Raw genomic sequence first — 8,122 nt, 5'->3', positions numbered from 1 at the left:
TAGCACCGGGATGAATACTCAAACCACTTCTATGCCCTTCCTCAAGAATTCTCTTTCTCAAATCCATAACATCCGGGATACAAACTCGATCACGACATCTCACAATTCCATTCTCGTCAATCCGAAAATCACCACCTTTATCTTGGTTAATCAAGGTAATAATGTCAACCAATTTTAAATCCGATTTCTGACCTTCTCTAATCTCATCCAAAATACCACTCGTAAGCTTTAACATACCAAGTTTAACACACGTAGTCGTCGCTTCACAAACCAAACTCAAATCCCTAAATTGCTCCAACAATTCCAATTCTCGAATCATCAACATAGACACATGTAATGATTTCCTACTCAATGCATCGGCTACAACATTTGCTTTTCCAGGATGGTAGTTCAAACTAAAATCATAATCCTTCAAGAATTCCAACCATCTTCGTTGCCTCATATTCAACTCTTTCTGATCAAACAAATACTTTAAACTCTTGTGATCACTGAAAACATCAAACCTTGAACCAAACAAATAATGCCTCCAAAGTTTCAACACAAACACAACGGCGGCCAACTCTAAATCATGTGTCGGATAATTCCTCTCATGAACTTTAAGTTGCCTTGAAGCATAAGCTACCACTTGCCCTTTTTGCATCAAAACACCTCCCAAACCCAACAATGGAGCATCACAATACACCACAAACGGTTCAAACGGATCCGGTAAAATCAAAATAGGAGCAGAAGTCAATCTTCTCTTAAGCTCTTGAAAATTCGATTCACATTGCGAAGTCCAAATGAAAGCTTGACCTTTCCTAGTCAACAACGTCAACGACAAAGATAACTTAGAAAATCCCTCCATGAACTTCTTGTAATAACTAGCCAAACCAAGAAACTCGCTTCCTTTAACCAAAACTCACACTTCGAAAGCTTAGGAAACAACCTCTTCTCTTTCAACACCGACAACACAATTCTCAAATGCTCAACATGATCATCACCACTCTTAGAATCAAAACATCCTCAAAACATTACCTCATTAGGACATTCCTTCTTCTTACTTGATAAAATAAGTTCAAATCTATAACCATACACTTAGACAAATGAACCTCGTCTCAACAACTCCTCAATTCGACTCTTCAACCTCTCCTTAGTCACTTTACATAATACCAAATTAGCAAGATAAGTTTATCTCGTCCAACACGATCTCGTTTTCTATCAACAATAGATTAAGGGTGATCAAGTCCTCAATTTGTCAATAGACAATCGAAAATCATAATGAAACATAAACCATCATTACTAAACCATAATAGTGTTCCTTCAGAACTCACACTCGAAATTACTTAACACACCAAGATCCAAAATCCTCTTAAGATTACAATTACTTGCTTAAACTCCAAACAATTTATACCAAAATTCTCATCAACTTGCTCTAACAAAATAAACTAAATAAAATCAATTCCCAAAATCTCTACCAAAGATACTCAACAGACAATTCAAACACACATAAGAAGTTGAAACAAAACTCATAGCAGGCATATCAATAACAATACTTCCACGCATATCAGATAACACAAGATTCAACCTCTTAGCACAGTCCAAAGAAATAAATGAATACGTCGCACCATTATCAATAATAAAGCACGTACCTCAGATTATCTTATCCTTAGTAGTGGTCTTAGCACCAGACAACGCAAGTACTCTCCAACTCACTTGTTCCTTCTTCGGTTTGTCACACTTGGTACTAATGTGACCTTGCTCCCCACAGTTAGCAGCCATATGGCCTGGCCTGCCACACTTGAAACAAGTAGCAACCTCTTTCTTACACTCACCATCATGATGACCTTCAACACCATATCTGAAACACTTAAGTGGAGTAGGAGTCCCTCCCCCACTTAGCTTCTTGCCAAAACCAGATTTTTTCCTCTCGACATCATAAGGTCTCCCACTGGATTGTCCTCTTCCTCGTTTCAACTCTAGAAACTCCACTTCTTTCTTCCCACGCACATCTTCTGGAAAATAGTTTTCCAAAAATGCATCACGAAAAAGAGTCCAAGTGACTTCAATACCCTCTCTTTCAAATCTCTGCACAGTATTACTCCACCAATCGTCAGCTCCTTTCGTCAACATGTGAGTACCCAACTGCACCTTCTGTACATCCGTACAAATCATGATTTGAAAAATCTTTTCCATTTCTCTCATCCATGCATATGCTTTGTCCGGTCCATACTTTCCTTCAAAAGTCGGCGGATTGCACCTTAGGAAGTCTCCAAAAGCACATAACTCATCCTTTCCTCCATAACCGACATTCTCTTGCGGCACATGTCCAACCGCACTAGTCCACCTCATCACCGCCTTAACATTAATGTCAACATTCCTTCCTGCAGCCATTGTCCTACGACATCCAACGACCGACAAACAAACAGTATCGATTGTGTCAGATACACAAATCCAATACAAAAGGATAGGAAAACATAAATGACCTGGCCAACTGACCGACCGTGCTCTGATACCACTATGTAACACCCCCAACTCTATACTAAACAAATAAGGCATATATTTGCGTAAATCAGAGTAAAGAAAGCATGCATCTCACGAGGGCGTTACACATATTTCAAAATAGAACAAATATTTTATCCTTAAACATGCAATGGTCATTTCCAAATAACACGGGAATTTAAAACAACATGCAAACCACAGCGGAATAATCATCTCATCAAATAAATGGTAAAATAGGATGATTCCCATACATCATCCACCATGTCTCAACATCTTGGCTCAAGGCCACACATTAACCAGAATAACATATTCAAATACGAATGCAATATGAGTAAATAAATATCTCATAACATCGAGTCATAAAAACATAAAACCCAACTCCCATGTGTTACATATGACCAGAGCACAAGTGACTACTTAGTCACGACACCCTACTAGAGATCTAAATCTCGGCGCTAAGCCTCCTTCGAAGCATCACTATCCACGAAACCTGCACGTTACCAACAAAGGATAACATTCAAACAGAAGGGTGAGAATTCAACTTCTTATAGATAAACATAATATGGGAAATGTAAAACACAACAAGAATACATTTCAAGAATTCATCACTCTTCACATAAACATGCATCATATGCCATTAATCAAGATTCACATGTACATGCCATACAACCTAGTTCATTCTATTCCACATAATCATACATGATTACTAAACAATGTACATAGTCATATTTCACCAACATCTAGATTCTAAGTACATATAATTTCACATCTACATCACATATGTTTCAATCACATATATCCCAATTATAACGCAACAATCATTCATATCAAATGAAATCACCAAATTCACTTATCACATCTCATACACACATAACAATCACATAATTGCATACATTCAAACATCACATAACACCAATGTGACTCAATGCAAGACATGTGACTCTATGCATGTGGTACCCAATGTGAACCCAACGTTTCACCGCTTTCCGATTCAATGTTTAGAATCCAAGCCACGCTTCCGATCCGGACAAGATCAAAGCCAACACGCCTATTTCCAATTAAGGATCACGTCTGCTACGCCTATTTCCATTCAAGGATCAACGTCTCTTACCATGTGAACCCAAGTTTCACCGCTTCCACCATAAAGCCGACCATGCTATGAATGTATGTACAATTACCAACAACTTATGCAATTAAGATTATCTCATTAATCTTAACTTACCGCATACCACAATAATCCAACTCTATGAATTATCCGCCAATTGTACACCACATTCACAACACAAGTAACAATTACAACAAGGCATAACAACCATCACATATCCAGTCACAATCATCATGAATATATTACCACACATCTTATCAATAGTTGTTATTCATTACATACCAAAACGTAACGCACATAAAAGCATTTACAAGTATACAATCCACATCTCAATACATACACCTTTAAAATGATCATTATCAACAAGACACATTCAAATAGTACATATAAACCTATATTTATATTCATTCCAACATATCATGGATATCACATCACTTAACACATATATGAATATTAACCACAAGTCTTAATTCATAATACACACATAAGTAATCACATGTTATCCATATATTAACATCCCATTTAAACTATTCCACATTAACTAGCATTTAGAATTCAATCACATAATTCGCGGTTATCATATCACATAATACATCCATGAACATTAGTCATACAAGATTCATCTATAACATACACATATAACTACATGTTATTTTCAATTAACATCATAATTAAATTACACAAATGCCAATCAACCCTACTCTATCATGTAGAAAACCTCATTAGCTTCCCAACACTTCGAACGGCGCATAAAACGGAGTTACGGATCAAAAGTTATGGTCTTTACAAAATCAAGCTCAGTTAGGTCGACTCAAAACTCCTCTAGGTCGACGCAAGCTCAGTTAGGTCGACTCAAAACTCCTTTAGGTCGACCTAACAGAAGGAAAAACAGATTTTTGGCATTCTGGACTGTTTAGGTCGACTCAGGTTCTGTATAGGTCGACCTAGGCTGCGTGAAAACTCAGATTTCACCATTTTTCTCCCCTAATCCCCTCATACAACACCCATTAACCCATATACAATTCCTACATCAATTGAAAACGAATTTTGCACATATACAAGGTTCCTAAACATGTTCCTAACCATGGATCATCCATACAACACATTGAACATGAACAAACCACCAAAATCCAATTGATTTCACATAAACCCTATCATTTTCTAAATTCATGAAATGGAAGAATAGAAAGCATACACAACATTACCCAATCATATGAACCTATAAGAACTTGGATTCAAACCCTTACCTCTATTCAAACTCCTCCAATCTTCAAGAATCTCACATTCCTCTTCTCTTCTTTCTCTCTTCTCTTCTCTCTAGCCTCTTTCTCCAAAATGAATGTTATGAGAACTAACCTAATTTCTCTCTTACTATCTTTCTCACATAAATGGGCTTAACCCACAATCTATTCTTTCTAACTAAATTAGGCCCATTAACTAATATCTCATAATATTACTAATAATTCAATTAATACAATTAGCACAAATCTCAAATTAAATAATATCATACTAAATAATTGAATAACATGAATAATTAGTAAAACACCAAATAAAACTAATTAAATAAATAACTAATAAAATCGGGATGTTACACCAAGTGCTGATTTTGGTGTGGCTTTAAGCCCTCCTTTCCCAGACTGGTTCGTGTGTGGGAACGCTTTTAAAATTCTTCAAGAAAGCACTAAAAAACGCGCTGAACGAGTGGTCCCGACTAAGCATACCCTGGATACTTTCAAAGGACATCTTCATATAGATCTTGAACATGTTCGTGTATTGACTCCAATACCAGAAGGTTTGGGTTTAGACAACTTTCGACTAACTTTTCTTTTTTTCGCTGAAATACTGATTCCAGTTTCAACTACAGCCGTTGCTCGAAAGAGAAAGATCAAAGAGGTCGTTGTACAAAAGGATTCTGGAGTTTCGAAGAGCAACAGGACAAGTAGGAGTGATTCTACCACGACCGGCAAGAAACCCACGGTACATACGCATTTTATATTCCAACTTGTATATTCCTGTAGATAGTACTTACTTTGCTCTATTTATATTCTTCAGACTTCGAAACCTCTGGTACATTCGAAGCGAAAAGATTCTCAAACAGTTGTTTCAGACGATGAAGACAAATCTCCTCCTCGCGCCAGGCAAGGACACAAGAAAAAACAGAAGACTGTCACTCCTTCAGGCAAAGAAAAGGGGTCTGGTTCTTCGAAGATTACTTCACCGGCTGATAAGGTATCTTCCGAAGAATCACCTTTAAAGGGTGGTAGTAATGCTCTTGTTGTAGAGAGCCATAACTCGAGTCCAGATAACATTCCAACCAAGGTATTTGGATTTCACAATATAATCATCTCTATAAATTTTAACTTAAACAATTAAGTTAACATTTTACCTTATGGTTGTAGGATGATGTTGGCACAGCCACTTCTGATCTCAAAGCCTTCAACCTTACCAACGACCTTGATAATCTCCAAGGTAAGTGTATGCTCTTTCTTATGACAAACAGATTTCTTGTAATCTTCTCATCATAATGTGTTCTAATTACTCAATGCAGACAAATCTCACGTGCTTTCACCAGTTGTCGAAGATGCTCAGCCCTTAGCGACCATTATTCCTAATATGCCAGTTGAAGAAAGCCATTCAACTGATGATTCTCCTCCTACCCACAAAAGCGAAAACATGGGGGCAGATCGTCAATGTTCAGGTAGTAACAATGCAGCTGAACATCCAACTGGAAGTGAGGATACTGTATCTGAACGAGATGCTATGGAGGAAACTTCAAAACTAGCCACAGCTGGCCCTCACGAAACTTCAACCTTTGGGACCATAGTTTCTCCTGAAACTACTTCGACGCCTGCCCCAGCAAAGCCTACCCCTTCAGAGTTGGAGCAACTCAAACAGACTGATCCTCTCAGCTTCCTCAAGGCCATGATGAATATTGATAACATTTCGCCCTCTGAGCTCGAAACTTATCCAGCTGTCCAGACAGAATCTGGTGATAAAGAGGATACTTCTGATCTTCTTCATCAAATAAAGGAAAATTTCTTCGAAACCAACCTTGTCGAAGCTCTTAACAAGAATCCTACCAAATGCCATAGCTTGAACCAACTTTTGAAGAAGGTGGGTCTATTCCTGGTCTCAAAAGAAGTCTCAGAGGTGATTGTATTGCTGAGTTCTCTAATCGAACAACTTCAGTCTGACATTCTTCGAAAGCGAAATGTTGACGAACAACTTACTGCGAAGATGGCTTCTCATAATTCTTCATGGAAAGCTGCTACTGATGCAACCAAGAAGGGTGACGCCCTTAAGCTTAAACGTTTGAAGAATCAAGAAGCATATGACGAATGCGAGAAGAATATCAAATCCTGGAAACAGGAAATTAAAATGCTCGAAGAGAAGATAAAGGAGGCTGAGTCTCATCAAGCAACAATTCAGCAGACCAACCAGCAAGAATTAACTGAAGTGGCACAGTCAGGGATCCAACACTTCGAGGCTGCACAGAAACTAGTGCCAGAAATTGAAGAATTAAAGAGACAACGGGCATTGCTTGATCTTCGTATGTCTTCGTGGGAAACTCAGTATTCAAAGATATAAGATAATCTTCCTAGGGATTTTAATTAGTCATTTCGAACTTTGTAATCCCTTTTTTGTAATGCGCATTGATTTTGTCTTGTAATCGAATTCTACCAGGAACATATATGCGCAACTTTTGTTTGCCAATTTACCCACTCTACTCCACTTTTCAATGATCATGGGTAACACTCTAGCAATTCCTCAAATCTTACCAAAATATATTTTATTGTCACAGTAATTTTAATAAATGTAAACACGTGACCTAACTATCCTTCACATTCCTTCTAGTCTAGACTTGACGTTTCCACTCCCTTAGTCGTAACCATCATTAAGTGATGACGTCACTTTCTTCAAAACGTCTCTTTAAGACGTGCATGCACCAGTTTTTCATGATTACATCTCAACTTCCCAAGGCAGGAAACGGCGGAAGCCATAACTTCTCTTTGGAATACTAAACGCAATCTAATCAATCATTAAAATTGAACCGTCCCTTTATTGCCCCGGGTCTATATAAAGGATTAACATTACACTTCTTCCTTCACACTTGCTTCAAACTTTTGCTCCCGACTTTGTTTCTCTTCTTCCATTTTCTCAAAACACAGAGTTTTAAAAGAAAAACCCTTTTCAAACTTTTTTCTTCTCCACATGGCGCAACCTCTTACCTACAATAACATTAGAGCTTGCATAAAAAAGGAGTTCAAACTCTCTGAAGAGGAGTTTGATGAACACTTCATAAGCATCAGTGCTCTTTTTGCCAATTAAGAACTCGATTTCTATTATGAAATCCTAGAGGGACCTGTTTATCCCAACATGCTAGCAGATTTCTGGATGTTTGCGTCTCTGCACATAGATCCAGAGAGCAGAACTACTATAGTTTCTGAGGTTCGACATGCCCACATCAGAATCACTCCTTCCATCATCTCTAACTTGATGAGATGTAACAACTCTGGTGAGACCTTTGATGACAACAGC

Source organism: Vicia villosa, linkage group LG2 (assembly GCF_029867415.1).
Source record: "Vicia villosa cultivar HV-30 ecotype Madison, WI linkage group LG2, Vvil1.0, whole genome shotgun sequence".
Taxonomy (NCBI): Eukaryota; Viridiplantae; Streptophyta; class Magnoliopsida; order Fabales; family Fabaceae; genus Vicia; species Vicia villosa.
This window is presented reverse-complemented; position numbering follows the sequence as displayed.